Genomic DNA, 16,657 nt, shown 5'->3' with positions numbered 1-16,657 from the left:
CTCCTCGCTCTCACGAAGCTTGCAGAAGTCCAAGGGAAGGAAATGGACATTTTTAGCACAGCGAGAAGGCCTGTGTGGCTGGGACTCCATGAGAGAGAGGGAAGTAGAGGACAAGGAGGCCAGAGGAAGTCCAGCTTCTGAGGGCTTCCCTTTGTATTCAAAGTGCCACAGGAATCCAACAGGGCTATCAGGAGGGCATGGCATGGTCTGCTGAATGCTGAAAAGAGACAGGCACATACTCCAGAGGGCACTGGGCTCAGAGCTTTTCTAATGTAAATTTACTAGTAACAATAATAAGGTAAGTAATAAAAATTAACCCCAATAATTTGGTGGGGAACATAATGACTGTCGAAGAATAAACACACTACTAGCTAAATAATAAGGGATGTCAGTATTCACTCAATAAAAAATATGAAAATCTAATCATTGGCACCAATCACTGCTGTTTCCAGGCCAGCAACTGTTTCACCAAGGAACCGTAAATATTCCTTAGAAACAGTCTAACTCATGAATATTTCTTTAACTTTCTAAGTGGTACTTATTTTAAAGTGTTTCACTGGAAGACATTCACTTAGTAGAAATAGACCAAAATCTCAAAATGACATTTGCAAAATATTTCTCTATTAAATCTTTACATGTGTTTCAAATCCACACCCTACAAGATTCTTAAGAGACTGGGAGAATCTAATTAAATTTCCGGCCACTGGCCCTGGTTAATTCAGCCTGCCTAATTGTTACATTTCTACAAAGCTCCCCTCTGCTTCGTTGCCATTCTGCAGATAGGTGTCAGCGCCTGTGGGACCTGAGCATCCGAAGGTTCAAGAGAAAGAAGAGGTTAACTTTGAAACACTGCCTGGAAATGACAGCACCACTCGTTCCCCAGCTGCCAGAGAGGGGATCCCCATTGTGACCTGAGCATCATGGCAGAGTGAGGGGTTCCTTTGTCTCTCTCCAATAAGTTACAGCCAAAGCACATCATTAACCAACAGAAGATTCCCTACACAGCACAACAGGATGCCTGTGAGCGCCAGAACCACTTGGCGGACACTCCGCAATCACCTGCCGGGCATGCCGGCACCACCTCTCAGATGTGCCAGAATCACGTGCCGGACACGCCAGAACCACCTCCTGGACAGACCGGAAGAGAGGTCCAGGCAGCTGCACATCTGAAGGTGGGTGGACTGGACCCCGGGGAAGTGAGGAACTAGGGGAGCGGACCCCTCCCCGTGTCTAGCGGCAGGGATCCAGGTCGCCGATCCGGGACAGCGCCGCCCACGCCAACGCTTTTGGAGTTGTAGCCCCACCCAGCAGGAGCGCCCACCTGCCGCAGTGGCTGCCCCGCCTGCCGGTGGCCTGGCTCACCTCAGGACCTCGACTCCCCAGCATGCAGCCCCTGTCGTGAGGGCGACCTGCCCAGTGCTTTGGCCAACCAGCGCCAATGCAGACCTGCAACAGAAACACAGCCCCTGGCTACCCCTCCTGCCCCTAGCAGTGGCAGGTGGAATCTGAGACCAGAAGCAAGCGGAACCACAGCAGAACCTATGATCCAGCCCCCAGTGGTGGCAAGCCCGATGCCAGCTCCACCAGCAGCAGGGACTGTATACAGGTCACCGGGACCCCAGGCCAGCTACAGTGACACCTGTGAACCCAGCATTCCCGACCGGTGCAACGAGTACCCCAAGATAACCAGGAACAATGGTGCTGGTGCTGCAGGGGACAGCAGCATTCTAGTCGCAGAGACCCAGTGGAGGAGCAGGAAACCCAGTGACCAGAAACAAAGTAACTAAGCTATACTGAAATAAGAGGAGATCCCTCCAAGTTCTCAGGCCCCAAATATATGGGAGAACAATTCTTTCCTCCCTAACTCAGGTGCCCAAGCTCAAAGTTACAGGATCCAGCTAAGCCTGGCCGGTGTATCAGAAGGAGAGCAGTGTTGAAGGAAGTGTTGTGGAGGATATGCAGCCCTGTCTGGTGGTTCCAATTCTCAGTGCCTTGCTAAAGACAGCTGGCAAAGGAAGTTGATGCCTGTGCATTTTGCAAAAGTGACAAATGGGAAACCACCTAAAAGCTGTCAATATAATAATGAATATATTACAGAACATCCATTTATAGACTAGTACAGAACAAGTAAAATATAAGGTGAGCTGCTTACTCATTCCACATATGTTGTTTGGGCTAAGAACTCTGCCAGGTTTCGGAGTCAGTGCTGAGCAAGGAAGGCCAAGTTTCTGCCTTCAAGAAGCTTCCGTGGTGGAGGGAATAGGCATGGCAGGAGGACAGACAGCATTGTGAATTTATCGTTTAGCTTGTTGATGTCGGTAGCGATGAGTGCTCAGGAGAAGATGAAGTCTGGTGAGGCGATAAGCAGGGATGGAATGGAGAGGGCCCCAGGGTAGAAGCGTAGTCAGGTTTGGCCTTGCTGAGGAAGACAAGGAGGCGTTTGATTGGAACAATAAGAAGGAACCGAAGATGTAGAGGAATGGGGCTGGATGGTGCTGGGTGTTACAAAGAGAGAAGAAAACAGAAAAGGAAAGAGGGGAAGTTGAGAGCCTACTGTCCCTGAGGAGGTCAGCGAGAAGCCCTACATCCTCCCAATACAGCTCTCCTGAATGTGCATCCTCCCAATTCAGCTTCCTTCCCGTGCGACCTCCCATACAGCTCTCTTGCATATACGTCCTCCCAATAAAGCTTCCTTCCTGTGCATCCTCCCAAAACAGCTTCCTTTCCATGTGTCCTCCCAAGACAGCTTCCTTCCCGTGCGTCCTCCCTATGCAGCTCTGCTGCCTGTGCATCCTCCCAGTACAGCTCTCCTGTGTGCTCATCCTCCCAATACAGGTTCCCTACCGTGCATCCTCCCAATACAGTTCTCCTGCTTGTGCGGTCTCCCAATAAAGCTTCCTTTCTTTGCATCCTCCCCATACAACTTCCTTCCCGTGTGTCCTCCCCAGGCAGCTCTGCTGCCTGTGCGGCCTCCCCAGAGAGCTCTCCTGACTGTGAGTCCTCTAAATAGAGCTTCCTTCCTGTGTGTCCTCCCAATACAGCTGTCCTGCCTGTGCATCCTCCCAATAGAGCTCTCCTGTCTTTGTGTTCTCCCAATACAGCTCTCATGCCTGTGCGTCCTCCCAATACAGCTCTGTTGCCTGTATGTCCTCCCAATTGAGGTCTCCTGCGTGTGTATCCTCCCAATACAGTTCCACTTACTTTGAGTCCTGTCAAAACAGCTCTCTTGCGTTTGCATCCTCCCAATACAGCTCTCCTGCCTGTGCGTCCTCCCAATAGACGTCTCCTGCCTGTGCGTCCTCCCAAATCAGCTTCCTTCCTTTGAATCTTCCAGTAGAGCTCTCCTGCCTGTGCGTCCTCCCAATAGAGCTCTCCTGCCTGTGCATCCTCCTAATACAGGTCTCTTGCCTGTGTCAGCTCTTCTGGTCAGGTTTCTGCTCACTGCAGCCAAAGAATTTCTAAGTGAGATATTTCTTGCCATGACATCAGGTGGAATCAGGCAATTGCTAGGATAAAAGTGTTAGAAAAATGCTTTGGAAGTGCAGGAAGGAGCAAACATTTCTGGCTTCATGACTGACACGAGGCTTGAAAGAGGGTTAGGGTTTGGTCTAGAGCACAGAGCCACTCCAGGCTGAGACCCCTACGGAATAAAGGGCGACCACACGGCATCCTCCCAGCATCACCACCACGGCTGACAGCATGCTAAGCACTTGACCTGTATCTTCCATTTAATCCCTAGCATAATCCCTATGATAACTCTGTAAAGGAAATATGATTATCTCTATTTTATAAGCCAACTGAAGGCCAGGTAATTTAAGTGACTATCCAGAGGTCACAGAGCTTGTAAGTGTCAAAGCTGGGATGTGGATCGAAGTTTGTTCTACTGCAAAGCCAGTCTCCTAAGCACTCTGCTATGGACCATTTTATAGACATGAACATTCACATCTGTACTTCCGAGAAAGATGCAGCCACAGGAAAGTTGAGTTTATTTCTCAGAGGGACGAAGGGGGTTATGCAGCAGAGCATGGAGAGCCAAGTTAGGGTAGAGGGAGTGGAGGCCAGTCCCCTGTGTAAGGTTATTTCTTCCTGAACACACATGGGCCTCAGTACCTGTGCAGAGTCCGCATACAGGGCCACGGCTCCTGTGCAGAGTTTCTTCTGCTAGGGCTGTCCAGATGCTGCCAAGGCATCTGAGCAGCAACCAGAGGTGAAGAGCGGGGCCTCTTTTTTGGACTGAGATGCAGGTATGATTCTCCACCTGTCACATGAAGAAAGGTGCTGTCCTCCGTTCTTCACCCGAGCAGAGGACAGGGCCAGCACCACGTGCGGCTCCGGAAGGCAGAGCTCACAGCTGAGTCTGTCTGAGCACTTCCTGGAGCTGTTTGGTCCATGGCCTGCAGGCTGCAGGCAACGGCCCTGACACAAACATCTGTCCTTTCATCGTGGACACTAGGGGGAAGGGCATTCCCAGTGGTGGCAACGATTGGCTCCAAACATGTCACTGGGAAATACAAATTGCTCTTAGAATGTTTTGTGTTTTCTTCCCTCTGTTGAATCTGCAAGCATCAGGGTTAGGTACTCGTTTTCTTGGGACAAGCAAATGCAGGGTTGTAATCCCTGCACTGTTGTGTTACCTGCACTAGACCATAAAGTCTCGAGGGTAAGGACTATGACTCATCTTATCTCTCAGCCTGGAGGTCCACACCAGGCACGGAGCAGGTACTCAATAAATAGTTAACAAATGAGTACATGAATGAAAAAATGAATGACCAACCCCAGTGTGGGCCTCTGTTTTGGTCTTTAGGGTAGAAATATGACCACAAGTTCAGAAATGCGACCACAGACCCTGCAACGTAACCGTGCACAGCTTTGGTAGTATTTCTAGATAAACATTTTAGTTTCGATGTGCCACGGTGCTCATTTGAAATCTCTTCCTCTCTAAACTAAATAGGTCGGTAGCTTTGGGGAACAGTGCATATAGTAATAACGAATAATTAGAGCACCGCTTTCTTTTAGTGCTGCAATTAAAAAGTTAATCCTATTTCACTTTTCTCCCTCAGAGTGACTGTAGCTGGAAAGGAAATTTGCGAGTGAAGATATGAACCTCGGAATGAATCCCAAGCTTGAGAAGAGAGAATACGCCTGTTCCTCACATTGGCATCACACGCAGGTCAAAAATGAGCCTGAATAGCTCCTGTTTGGTGAGATAAAATCCTGTCTTGGAAGGCAGGGAGAAGGGGACAAGCAGACCATGGTGACAACAGGAACAGGCGCTGGCAGCTTCGGCCACTGCAGCCAGACACCCATTTTCACCCCCGGGTCTCCTCCAGCAGTTGTCTCCTCAGTGCCTGTCCTCTGTGCGTATTTCAGGCAGCAAAGATGGTGCCCAGTTCGTCTCGGTAGCAGCGCTACAAGTTTGTCAGTCCAGCACCATGATCCTGTTTCACAAATGGAGAAACTGAGAGTCAATGCAATTACAGGTTTCCCCCGTTACCTGAAAGTTTGCTTTACACTGCTTTGTTTTATGAAAAACCCACGTTGGTATCTGCTTTCACAAAGAAATTGAAGAGGGGTTTTGCATTTACAAAAAAAGGTGAAAAGTGGAAAGAGCCTTCAGCCTTTGTTTTGCAGCGAGTTGCTATAGAGGCTAAGCAGTCAAGCGTGCTGTCATATTTCAAGCACGTCAGCCACTTCAGCCACAGCGCACGATGAACCTCGACCTTTGACATCCAGGCAGATGCAACAAAAGGTGTAGACGTCAGTGACCTGCCTGCCCTGATGGATTCAGATGACGATGAGACGTTAACAGAGGACCCTAGTCCTCTCTCTCCTACAACCCCGTCTCCCGGTGCCTCCCACCCCCCAACCTCTGATGACTCAGCCTAACCCCCGTCATCGCCGCCACCACCTTCCCGTGAGCTCTGCCTCCATGATTCTGGTAAGTGAGACTACACTGTATGTACATTATTTCTATTTTATATAGGCTGTGTATTTATTATATTATCCCTACTTTTACTATATGTTAGTGTTATTTTAGGTTTTGTGTGTTATTTGGTATGATTTGGCTGGTTTTTTGGGGGGATCTGGAAATGCACACACATTTTTCCCACATAAATTATTAGTGATTGCTTCTTCACTTTACCTGTTTTACATACAAGGTCTCCTGGGGGTGCTCTGGTCTCGGACAGCAGGGGAAGCCTGTAGGCGGCTTGGCTGCAGTCATGCGGTGAGTTATTGGAAGAGGCACATCTGACCCAAGGCTCAGTTCAACCCACTGCACTCTCCACTCAGGCTCTGATTGCTCGAGCTCTGTTTACACAGTCGCAGGACACTAGTCACACAGTGAATAACCCCATCACCTCAGCACTTAGACCACCCGTGTCTGTGTCTAGCACTGTCACCCTCCGAACTCCCATTTGGTCCCCTCCGTAAAATGATCTGTTCGCTGCTGAACTCCGACGGCAGAATTTAACACCCCCTAGTCCATCATGTGCCGGATCCCGAGCAGACGCCACCCTGCTTCCAGCCCAGGTCCCAGTTCCGCGGCCGCTCACTGCCGCTGGCGCTTCCTACCTCCCGCTTTCCTACAGAATAGATGCTTCTCTAAAGGCAGCAATTCACCCCATTTCTCAAACTTTCAAATCAGCTGGAAGGGACCTCAGTGAGGATCTAGGCCAGAGGTCACAAACAGGCAACAGTGCACCAAATCAGACTCACTGGGTGTTCTGTGTGGCCTGCGGAGTGTTTCACAGAAAAATCCAGATACCCAGGATAGTGCTAGTGCCTGACATTAAGCTTTGTAACTGCTGAGGCATCCGTTTCAAAGACATCCATCTGCAATAACATATGGCACAGCTACTAGTAAAACAACTAGGTAAGAAACGCGGCCATCCCACCCACGAAGTTCCCCTTTTAGGAAACCGTGAGTGTCCTAGATAACTGACCGCTCAGTGACACTGGGCTTTCCTTCCCTCGCCCTAATTCTCACTGTTATATTTTAAATTTGCCGATAAAGAGCAAACCTGTAAAACCTGAGGCACCCCACCCTCATACCCCAATAAAGGCAGAGCACCAGTCAGATCTCTCTCTCTGTCTCTACCAGTGACATTGCTGCATAGCCCCTGGGTGTGCCAAGTAACCCCCAGAACTTATGAGAAATTAACCTTTTTCAAAATTTCTTGATAGTTATTGCTAAGGTGCATCTTGCCATCACAGTAACCACGAGGACTGGCCCAGCCACATCATTGATTCTGGTCAGGAAAGTGTCTGCGGGGGCTCACCACAAGCAGGAGGGGCCCAGTTGCAGGCAGACCTGGTTGATAGCATCACTGTCGATAGACTAAGACCTACAAAAACACCCAGCTTCTCTTAATAAGAAAATCTGGCAACACAGGCCTTACCTTCCTTCATTCCAACAGCCTACAGGTGGCAGATAGGAGCCAACCCTTTAGAAGGGCCTGGGCTTTCCAGACGTTCCCAGCCCCTGACACTTTTCTGTCGTCTCTGAGCCTTGAGGCTGAGAACAGTTGCTGTTTGTCATCTTGTTCATCCTATGTTTAGTATGACACTGAAGAGATTGACCTCTGTGTCCACATCGCTACAGAAGTGCAGGAACGAAAGCCTGAGAAGAGGAGTATTTCAGGGGAGAGGGTGGGGAGTGGGAGATTCTGTTTCTTTTAGGAAGTGAAGCCCTACATGTTTATCATGCAAACAAGGTGTTGTCAAGAGATCCCCATACAATCCAACCCACCTTGCTCATTTCTGCTACCTTGCTGACTGATGAGCTTGTTACATCTGATCCTATGCAGTCCCTTGTTTTTCAGAGAGGAGGCTGGGGCTCAGAGAGAGGAAGAGACATCCCTGAGGTCGTACAGTGAGTAGATGATGGAGTGGAAACTGGAAGCCGAATGTCTGAAGCCCAGTCCCCAGTGTTCAGAGCAAAGCCCACCCACGTGGGAAGAGGCGATGTAATTAATGCCACGTAAGTCACACCGTCATCAAGCCTGATCACAGCAGTAAACCCCACACAAACACGCACGCACATGCAAACACAGGCACACACAATACGCATCCAGAGGTGCTAATTAGAGAGTATCTGCTATGTTTATAGCAGTGCTTGAGAGATTCCTACTTTGTGACCATCCTTGTTGGAGCAATTTCTGCTGGAAGATCAGTCATTGAAAATCAAGCTCAGACAATTAGCAATTAAGCTGAACAGCGTAGCAACTGATTGATTGGCTGTTGGGTAATTATGGGTCTAGAAAGGAGAGACTAATCAGAAAACTTGGAATAAATATTTGGTTCAAGAGCTCATTCTAAGAGGTGGATTTAGAATGTTTGATGAGCCCACAAGTAGCTCCTGGGTCTCTGGGGGGTGGGGGCGGGGAGGGAGAGTCACCAGCTGACCTGGGCAGTGGCTTGGACGTCCAATAGGATGCCACTTTCTCTTCCAGACAGGAGGATGCCACATCATGAAGGAGGTTAGAGTTGCTCACTGATCTTCTCCAATCCCCTGACCTGTCTCTGCTGCCCCGACCTGGACACTGACCAGTTCATTGACGGCCCCACTCCCCTAAAAAGTATCTTAGCAGAGGCAGCTCCCTCTGACTGCAGCCTATCTCATCATAAACACTTAGCAATCATCTGTCCAGTGGTATTTATTCCATCTCTACTACCTGCCAGGTACTTACCAAGTAGTAAGCAGTGCTAGATAGAGTGGTCATAACGTCCTTCCTCATCCAGTTGGGAAGATGAACATTAAATAAAAAATAATAGTTTCATTTTTAATCCCTTCAAGTCCAGCCTAGTAGAAGGAATAAAAACTGAATTATCTTCCAAACAAGTGTCTTTTGAGTGAAAACTTGCCATGTTGGCCTTTTGGAGGTATTGGGATTTTAAAAGAGGACACCTTAAAAGGGCATTATCTAGGGAGAAACTTAAATGCATATTACTAAGTGAAAGAAGCCGATCTGAAAAGGCTACATACTATATATCATTCTGGAAAAGGCAAAGCTATGGAGACAATAGGAAGATAGTGGTCGCCACGGGTTAGGAAGGAGGCAGGGGTGAATAGTCAGAGTGTGGAGGATTTTCAGAGCAGTGAAACTCTTCCGTATGATAATATAATGGTGGATACATTTGTCAAAACCCACCAAATGCACAGCACCAAGAGTGAACTCTCGTGTAACCTACGGACTTTGGGTGATTATAATGTAGGTTCATCAGTTGTAACAAATGTACCATCATGGTGTGGAATGTCCATAGTGACTGTTGTAGATATGTAGGGCTGGGGGTATATGGGAACTCTCTATAGTTTCTACTCAATTTTGCCGTGAACCTAAAATAACTCTAAAAAATAAAATTTATTAATTTAATAAAAAGGACATCATCTTAACCCAAGTCCAGTAGTAGGATTTGGGGTGGACTAGGGTAGGTGGTGTCTCTGTGATCGCACCACGTGGAGGGTTGACCATCTTCCTCCATACCCTCTGCTTGTAGACAGGAAAAGCAGCTGAGGAAATCACAGCCTGTGAGGACATAAATGAACGGGCAAAGTATCATCTTGTTTTGTCTTGAGTTTCGTAGGTAAATTTATCTTATGTCCCTTCCTCTTTTTCAGGATGATCTAACATTTTTCTCCCCATTAACGTCCTAACAGAATGTTGCCTCACTTTCCCCTTCTGTCCAGTAGGAGACTAAACCAGGTGGAATCCTAAGGACATTTGTGAGTCTCAAGTGTTGGCTTGAGCCTGGGGAATGCCTTTTGACCAGGGAGCTTCCAGTCTCTGCCAGAGATTCCATGGGTCCTGGGCCTGGCCGTGCCCGCTGCCCAGATTCACAGACCCCAGGGAAGCCCAGAGCACCAGCCATTTTTGCAAATGTTTATTTCCTGGTGTTGCTAAGACCAGGAGAAAGAAGGCGTATTTCCTGAGTAAACGCTTCCTAAGCCAGCTACAGCTTTGTTTTGATTACCTTTCATACGTGTTGATGTTTATGCTTCATTACTGGAAACTTTTCTTTTTTACTACAGATCCCAACTTACCTTTAGGATTCGGAGTTTGAAGCTTTTAAATCAAACAGATGTTTTTCTTATGGCGGGAAAAATGTAGCTCCTTTTTATGCCAAAGATAAACGTTAACAGCTTTAATTGCTTTGGGGGAAAAAAATGGGGCACACTTTTTTATACGTCTCAAAGTGGATGGGAGATCTAAAGGACACTAAGTGTCCAAATGTTCCCATTTTGGGGCTGGCAGGCCAGAGCCGCTGATCCCACTGTTGATTGTTCCAAGACACGGTGGCATCGCCTGCTTGGCAGTCTTAGCCATACATAGCTGCTTGCCGTGATTTCTTGGTGACTGTATTTTTCTCCTTATTTAATTGTTTCCAGAACTTGCACAGTGAAAAATGACTAACATCTGGGAACAACAGGGTTTGTTTGTCTTATTGACATAGACGTTTCTCATTTCTAGATAGGTATTTAAATGTGCTCTATTGTGGGTGTCTGATGAGAAGCTTCAGTCTAGCCAGCTGTTGTCGAGCCTGGTCAGCCCCATTCCTCCATAAATGGGAGGAGGTCATCTAGAAGAAGGTGCAAGGAAGCCCAGGTAAGGCCAAAGGCTCTGGCCTCTTTGAGGAGCAGAAAGTAGGTCATAGCTGGAGGAGCTGTTTGCAAGTCAGAAATTTCACGTCTGGGGCACAGATTTGTGAAGACCAGCTGGACGACATGATGAGCCTGCTTTCTTTAGTGGAAGCAAAGTTTCCGCCCTCCTGTGTCCTAGACCAACAGGCTGTAGTGGAGATTGTCCAGAGGACCCGATCACCCCCTTCTAAGCTGCCCCACTCCCCCTGCTCCTTTCTGGGCAGGAGCTAAGGAGGGGCGCGAGTTCAAGGCCCACAGCGGACTGCACTGCGCTGTACCTGCTTCTGCCCTGCCTTCCTCCCTCTGCAGAGCTGAGCCCTGGCTGCTTCTGAACTTTGCTTTTCTATACATCGACCCATCCCAGCTGACAAAACAGCTGTCTGGGAGACTGACACTTGTCCTTTGGTTTTTGCACAGAGCTTTGGGTTCTCAAAAGTAGGGTGAATTCTCATACGTTAGTGTAGGAAAGCAAGCTGCTACCACCACTTGGAAAACAGTTTATGATGAGTCTTATAAAATTAAACCATCTGACCCAGCAATCCAACTCCTAGGTCTTTACACAAGAGAAGTGAAAACCTGTGTTCACACAAAAACCTGAGTGTGAATGTTTATAGCAGCTTTATTCACAATCAGCAGAGCTAGAAACAACTCACATGTCCTTCAACTGGTACACAGATAAACAAACTGTGGAATATCCACACCATGGAATATACTCAGAAATAAAGAGGAATAAACCACTGACACATCTAACAACATGGTGAATCTTAAATGCATTTTGCTTAGTGAAAAAAGGCCAGCCTCCAAAGGCTGCATGCTGTAGAATTCTATTTATGTGATGACAAGAAAAAGGCTACAAAGACAAAACACACCATAATTTATAATATTATGAAAGTGGCAGCTCAGATCAGTTGAGGAAAGGTGAATTATTCAATAAATGTTCTCAGAACAATTTAGTAATCATCTGCAAAAAAATTAATAAAGCTGGATCTATATTTGTATCCACTTGAAATTTATCTTAGTATGAGTTAAACATTTTAAAAGTGAAACCATGAAAGTGCTAGAAGAAACCATGCTGAGAATGGGAAAGGACATTTTAACTATGATCAATTTAGAAGCAACAAAATAAATGATAAATTAATTTGCATAAAAAAATTTAGAAAACTTTTGAATGCCAAAGAACCAACCAACCACACATTTAGCGAAGTCAAAAAAATTAAAAACTGAGAAAACTATTAGTAACTCATATCATAGACGAAAGACTAATGATCCTAATATAAAGAGAATTCATAATAAATTGACTAAAATAGAAAGATGTTCAAAGGATATGAATGGGCAGTCCTAGAAAAAATAAGTGCAAACCGCTCTTAAACATATCAAAAATATCATTTTATTCAATATGAACCTGAGCGTGCCATGGTCCTGCTCACACCCACTCTGTCTCCGTCTGTACTGGCCTGTCGCCCCTGCACGGACTGGCTCCCGTTCACCTGTCCAGCACAGCTCTCTCCTCTGCGCCCCATGCTCAGCCCGTTCCACCCATCCTGGCTTGCTGTCTGCTCCCCTCGTGTGCAAGGATTTTGCTTTCTCAGCACTTGTTCACATGCTGTTCCCTCTGCATGCAATTCTCTTCCTTTTCTATCAACTGTTTAACTCTTACCCTTCAAGGTTTAGCTTTATTGTCACTGTCTCAGAGAGGACTTCCCTCAACACCCGACGTCAGTTCCCTCCCAGCACCTGTATTCTTGTTCATAGCAGTGATCACAGAGTCTAAGACGGTGCTTCCTGATCTCGTTATGTATTCAATGCGTGTAACTGGGAGTTCCAGGAGGGCAGGGAGTGTGTCTAATTCCGCGCATCCTGCGCTAGGTGCTGGGCTGGGAGCTGGGACGTATAGAGAGTGTTTAATGATGAGAATGAGCGAATGAATGAATGAGACTGAAAACCTTCAGGGAGGCCCTCACATTGATGACCATGCCCAGAACCTGTGGCGTTGCCTGAAACTAGAAACTAAGTGAGACTCTCATCGTTTCTTACTAGAAGGACCTCAAACACCAGCTTAATTTCACTGCAGCTATTCCCGGATTTCCTCCTTGCTTCTAACCCGTGTTTCCTTGACTGCGTCATCCCCACTCCACATGCTGGGGGCTGTGCTGACTCCCAGGCCTTGCATAGCACGTTCACCCTGGCTGTCCACAGCTTTTGGTCTCTGACTTTCTTTGTAGTCTCTGGCTTGGCTACTGTTCACCACCACCAGCACCGCTCCCACAGGCAGCAGCCCATGGCTCCCATTGTCTTTGGTGAGGCTCCAGCCTCACTCCCCAGATACAACTGTGACTCTGGATGCCCAGCTGGGCCAGTCCCTCCCTGCACTGGAGAAAATCAGATGGAGAGAGAAATTTAACGGGAACTTTTCTCTGATGTCAAGAGATAAGTAATGAAAAATCATAATTTTATTAAGCAGACTATGTTTAAAAGTAGCTTGAAGCTGCCTGCATACTGGAAAAGAAACAGGACAAGGAAGTGTATCCATCACTGTCAGTCAGAAAATATAAAGCTCTAGGTATTTCAAACAGAAGAAATTTAATGCGGGGAGTCAGTTACACTGGTGATAAAAACAGTGAGAAGGCACATGCAAACCCAGAATTAGCAACACCGGTAGGAAGCTACTGCTACCCACAGAGCTGACAGAACAAAGATAAGTGGTGGAAGCCAGGAGGCAAGGCACCCTACAAGATGCTGGCACCACGGTGGGCCTGGTGGATGGCAGCTGAGAACAAGGAGGAGACACCTGTTGAAGGAAACACCTCCCAAGGCAGAGAGAGAGAGAAACAGCTTGACTTCTCCCTTGCTCCTCCCCTCCGTTCTCCTACCAGTGCCTGCTATTGACCAAGCTTAGGCAGAAGCCCCTTGGCAAGGGAGCCTGGGAAATGTAGTTCCTTGTGGTACAAAGCATAGTGAGGGAGGCATCAGAGCAAGCAGGCAAAGGACCAGCCAAAAGGGAAAGTGAGGGGTCCTCACTGAAGAGAGGAATCCAAGGGTGTGTGCCCAAAGGTGCAGGGTCCCCTGTTTCTGAACAAGGAGAAACCTACACCAGTTAAAGCAGTGTGGGGGAGGCTATGAGGGGTGGGTAGTTGGGGAGGGGCTCCCGCAGTGTCTATTGCTTTCAAGCTGCACCGGCGGTATTACGCAATAATGGGGAGAGATGGAGAGTGATTGGGTCACCCCTTACCTTCTTCAAAGGGGTCTCTGGCCACCGTGTGCAGATCCTCACACTGAGTCAGCCAGCCTAGACACAGATGGAAGGTTCCAGATGAGTCCCTCACTCCCCTGCTGCCCTCACGAGCAGGTCCCATTCCTGCCGCGACGGGAGAAAAGTCAGCGGCCCAGGAGAGGCGCTGTGGGCAGCCGGAGGGGCTTTCCTGTCATTAGCTGTGATTCAGCTCCCTCCGCCCAATGTGAATATTTTCTCTCCTTCCAGTCCATACAGCTCCAGTTTGCAAAGCTCAAATATCCAACTCTCTTACAAAAAATGTTTCTGAGAGATGTGTCGACTAGAAAGGAAAACAGAATTCTTTACCCAGTTCACATCGGAGCCAACTCCAAACTGAATTGTAAGCTGGATCAAAAACGCCGCAGCCCTGAGGAGTCTGCGCCAGGCTGCGGGCGGCTCCACGTGGGGAAGGGAAGGAGCGCCCTTCCAAGAGCAAATCCCGGGACAGAATCGCCTCCTGCATGCATACCACCGGGAGAGAGCTGCTGACAGTCAGCCCCTTTGTTGTGCCTCCAGTCCCTTAGTCCTTTCGCGGCAGTTTCTTGTGGCACTGGAATTCTGCTCCACTTAATTCAGTACATTTAATATTTCGTGTGATGACCCTGCTCTCTAAGGTGGTGTCGGGCCCAGAGCCCTGAGGAGCCTCTGGGGTAATAGATTCAGAGCACACCTGGTAGGAAGGGTGCAGAGGCCAGGCGCTGTCACGAGCTCTCCCGAGGCCCCTGGACCCTGAACCCCCAGTGGCCTCAGCTGACCACAGTGTTGGAACAAGGAGGCTTCAGCTGCTTTGGAGAAAAGGATTCCACAGCAAAAGTGCCAGCAGCCATCCTGCCGCCAGCCATCCCTGCCCAGTGCTACAGTCAGCTCAGCCTTCCGAAATGGGCTGCTGCAGACCTTCCTGAGTCATACAAGTGCCTTTCCCATACCATTCCCCAACAAGTTTGCAACGGGAGCCCCACGTCCATCTTGATAGAAGAGTTCATTTAGATATGAAAGGCTCCCACATTGCCTACAACTTCGTCCAAAACAGAATATTCAAGGATCTTTACAAATCTGCTTCAACCTATTATTCTTCTGTCTAATGACTCTCCCTTAAACGTGCTGTGGCTTTCCTTCCCCCCCCCCCACAAGTCTCAGACTGTTTCATGCACTAGAAAATTTTCCCCGGGTCCCCATCTCCACTCTTGTGTTTGAGGAATCTAACACTGTGTGAGGCTCCATAGAAAGCAGGGCCTGTCTCTCACCCAAGGCTCAGGAGGCCAGACACCTTATGCCCCACCCCACAGCTAGGTATGCTCCTGGCCAGATCCTTGAGTCTGGTGAGCGACAAAATGCTCGGGAGTGCCTCAGAGCCCCACCTTGCTGATGTGGCAGCAAGAAGCGTCTAGGGTAGGGGACAGGAGAAGAAATAGATTTAGCCTTCCATGTCCACCAGGGACAAGAGCAGCAGCAATGTCCTTCTACTCGGGCTGTTCTTGGAGTGTGACGTTAACTATAGTTCTTGCCTCTAAGCTTTCTGTTTTCTGCGTCTGAGTCTCCAGGCTTGCTGTCAGTTCTGGTAAATGTAATTTCTGCTGAAGTTAGCTGGCTTCAGTTTTATGCAAGAAAAAATCCACGTATGACTTGAAGGTCCATCTTAGATGCCATCTCCTCCATGAAGCTCTCCCTGATACTGCCAGTTGTCTCAGCTGAGGCTCTGATGCCTGGCTCTGCCTTCCTCTGTGCTGGGTAAGTTCCTGAACAGCTCTCTCTTTGTGGAGGACCCAGCTTACAGCTTATATCATCCTTGCAGCTGACCTCTCCAGTGGAGAGAGCTTCAATTTTCCAGCAGTTCCAACAAAAGTCTTGAGACTGAGTATTCTTGGATCAACTGGGTTATGTGTCCATTCCTAAAATGAGAGTGAAGAGTGGTCAGATGTAGCCAGTCCCATCCCAACCAGATGGACTGTGAGTGGAGAGGCTCAGAGCTAACGGGTTCTCATAGGGAAAGTGAGGCACAGCGCCCAGGAAGAAAATGCACTCTGGGCTCAGAGACAACAGAAGCTCTCCACAATCCCCTGGTATGCTTCCTTGAGCCCAGCCTTGCCTGCCATGAATGAGAGTCATGAGTTTCTGTCTTCCTCTTCTTCTGGGCTGAAAGTGCATTGAGGGCAGGACCTGGGGTGTCCTTGTGCTCCTCTCCACCCCATTCCAGCAGCACCAAGCACAGGGCCCGGTACAGAGCAGGGGTGCTGGAAATCCTAGCTGAATCAACAGAAGTGTTCTTCTGTACGATGCAATCTCCTGAACACAAATGATGTCAAGGGCATTTTCAGCTCTTCCAAAATGCCCTTGTCATACCCATGAGGAAGGTCTCTTGTGAGGATCCAGGCCCTTAGGAGGGAAAGTGACAGGAGCACTGAGAGCCGGGCAGTGGGCAAGCAGTGCGGGGGGCAGGCCTCCTCTCCATCTCCATTAGACTCTGGGGAAACCCAGCCAGGACTGCTCCCCCAGCTGTCTGCCAAGGCCCTCACCTCCCACGCTTCGTGGTGAACATGTGCCTCTCCTGCCCAGCTCCCCCAAGCGGGGCCTGCCATGTGCCACCCATCCTGTTTCTTCCTAACGTTTTACCTCCACAAAATGCCTAAACTCTTGTTCTCCATGCTATGCGGGTGTCAGACAAGAACACTTGGGACCGAGCTCTCCCTCTAGTCGTGCTGAACTTTCCCTCCAGTGCCAGGACGGACACCTTAAGATGTAGGTGGCAG

Source organism: Equus asinus, chromosome 26 (assembly GCF_041296235.1).
Source record: "Equus asinus isolate D_3611 breed Donkey chromosome 26, EquAss-T2T_v2, whole genome shotgun sequence".
Lineage (NCBI taxonomy): Eukaryota > Metazoa > Chordata > Mammalia > Perissodactyla > Equidae > Equus > Equus asinus.
The sequence above is the reverse complement of the archived record's forward strand: the minus strand, read 5'-3'. Positions refer to the sequence as shown.